Source organism: Lontra canadensis, unplaced genomic scaffold (assembly GCF_010015895.1).
Source record: "Lontra canadensis isolate GAN:19392208 unplaced genomic scaffold, GSC_riverotter_1.0 scaffold128, whole genome shotgun sequence".
NCBI lineage: Eukaryota > Metazoa > Chordata > Mammalia > Carnivora > Mustelidae > Lontra > Lontra canadensis.
The window spans coordinates 1,697,569-1,700,408 of record NW_022631122.1 but is presented as its reverse complement, the minus strand read 5'-3'; the positions used below and the strand labels follow the sequence as shown (position 1 = coordinate 1,700,408).

At 46.8% G+C, this 2,840-nt stretch overlaps 1 pseudogene; it reads right to left on the bottom strand.

Annotated features, from left to right (window-relative positions):
- Window positions 1-745: 745 nt before the first annotated feature.
- Window positions 746-1,068, bottom strand: LOC116857906 (annotated as a pseudogene).
- Window positions 1,069-2,840: the final 1,772 nt, after the last annotated feature.

Here is a 2,840-nt window from a genome sequence, read left to right as displayed (position 1 = left end):
GGGATCACAAGCAGGCAGAGAGGCAGGCAGAGTGAGAAGAGGGAAGCAGACTCCTCGCTGAGCAGAGAGCCCGATGCGGGGCTCAATCCCAGGACCGTGAGATCATGACCTGAGCTGAAGGCAGAGGCTTTAACCCACTGAGCCACCCAGGCACCCCAGAACCACTGGTTTAATCTAATAAACTTCGGTCTACTTAGACACGTACTCAGAGTCACAGAGAAAGTCCATCTTTTGGTTTTTTTTTTGACAGAAAAGACACATTTATTATAAAATAATGTTTGTTTCATGATGAGGATAGAAAAATAACATTAGGAGCTACTAAAAAGGCTCTGGAGCTCGGTCTCTGAGGACTGAGGTGAGAGGCTTTTGCTTTACTCTGGGAGCAGAGCTTCCCGAGGCTCGCTGAGCTCACGGAACAGGTGTGCACAGCACGCACGGGGAGTAAGCTGTTCCGGTCCTGCTGGAAGCCCAAGGTGCTTACACAGTCCGGACAAGCTGCTCTGGCCACAACGACCGAAGAGAACTTGAGGGCCCCAGGGAACTGCTTTTGAGAGGGGCCAGGATGGGACAACCTTGTTCCTCCCAGCACTGGATGTGGAACAGTCTCTCAGGCTGAAGGCTGATGGTCCTGGTTCAGAAGATGATGCCCAGAGGCCTTCTGCTCAGTTTGTTGCCCAAATGTCTGTGCCAAAGAAGAGTAGAACCTTTCCCAGGACAACTGACCCACCAGTTCTCACTGGTGTGGTTAAAGAGCGGAAATATCTGTGGTCTCATCCCGTGGAGGGCTGCTGAATGAAATGTTTGTACTCCCAATCTGGTCCATACTGGAGAAAGCCGTCAGGGGGAACACCTCAGGCAGCAGCTCTGAGCCACAGAAGAAGAGCGAGATGCTGTTCATGATGGCTTCCAGCGGAGCACATAGGTCTGTGGCAGATAATAGGAGGCCACCGTGACAGATGGGAAGGTCAAGGCCATGCTAACACCAAGTGGCATCTTTTGTTGGCAGAGGTTTCCCTTTGTACCAAAAAATAGTCGAACTCCTTCAACTCCAAGGTAAAGGAGAAACATCACCATGTCTAGGACTAGATTCGCTGTTGGATATGGTAACAGGAGAGCTTTCTACAGAAATATGAAGAGTTCCAGCAGGAAACAGGTAACATAGTACCACCTGTTCAGAAAGTACAGGATTTCCAGTGGTGGGGGTGAATGTCAGCCACGTCCTTCAGAAAACCATCTTCAGTCTCCATGGAAACTGTGTAGGCCACACAGTCGCTCCAAGAACATCTTTAACTTTTTTTTTTAAAGCATAAATTTGGATGAAGTCCTAAGAAATGCTACAGCAGAACATCTAGAAATTTGGCTGGCATCCAAATCTGGCCTGCCATCTGTTTTTGTAAATAAAGTTTTATTGAAACACAGCCATGTTCATTTGTTTACATACAGTCTGTGGCCACGTTCCCCTAGGATAGCAGTGTTGAGAAGTTCCATCCGAGACCATATGGGCTGCAAAGACTAAAGTATTTGTTATTTGTCCTTTTACAGAAAAAGTTTGCTGACCCTCCTCTAGATGATTGAGTTTTCAACCTGTGATGGTGGTGGTGGTAGAAAAGATGGAATTAGCTAGAAGCCTGTGGGTGTGTGGTCCTCTGGCCCCTATTGTCCACACCAGCTACAGCAGTTAGGGTTCTTGTTGCAAAGATAGTAGAGAATTACTCCTGCTTAGGTAAGGGAAGGAAAATGTATAGGAAGGATATCAAGGGTGTTCAGAATCAGTGGGTGGTTTAATTAATGCATGAAATCGTGTGTGGAACACACGAGAAGTAATGCCTTGGATACTTTTAGTGTCCAGCTTCCTCAATCAGAGTTCACAGGAGAGAAAATGATCAGGATAGAGCTCTTTGAGTGTTAAAAAGAGATACAGGCTGAACAAATGTAGGGTCTAGGTTAGTTTTTATTTTATCTGAACAGGTCCATTTCATTCCTAATAAATATTCTTTTACATTTTGGCTCTTTTTTCCTCCCATTTTTGAAAAATATTACATGTCTTGAAAGAAGTGCTTGGCGAAAACAATTGAAAAGAAGGCGGTCTGATGGAAACTCAAGTAGTTTTGCAGGAGTAATAAGAATTATGTTGGTAGGTTCCCTGCCTAAGCCTTCTCAGTGGGCAGCATTTGCAAATTAAACACACTATGAAATATTCAGCCCCTTGCTACATCTCAGTTGATTTGTATAATCCCCCTGCCCGGCTCTGGGGTGAGCTATTCCCTAATTAATTATTAAATTCCCATCTGTACAGTGCAAACAGGATAATGAAATTCCAGCAGGCCCTAGGAAAAGCCGGGCACCGCCTTCTGGGGAAGGCTTCTGGCTTTCCCGGGTTTGACCCACCCTTCCAGCCAAGGGTCCCTTCCCGTGCATCTCCCCCAAGGACTAATTGTAGATTTGGCCGGTGACCAAAACAGTTCCGACCTTCCTATAACCCGGGATTCCACGAGTCTGGTCAGCCCCATACCACCCACAGCTCAGCCACCAAGGAGTCATCATATGGCTTTATAAGGACATTCTCCAACCCATCCTAGGCTTGTTTTATGGACAGCCCCTAAGGTTCATGGTTATTCCCCAATTACTTCATTTTTGGGTGCGTTCTTCCATGTGGCAAAAGATCAGTTTTGCTCTAGTCATTCAACATGGATTTTCAAAGCCACGACCCCCTCCAGCTCTGTGAAAAATAGACCCAGGTCCTTGCAGAAGGTCCAGTGGGCACACTGGGTGAAGGAGCCAAGTAGCCATGGCAGACGAGGGTGAGGATTGGCTGCAGGGGACGAGGATTTGGGGGTAAC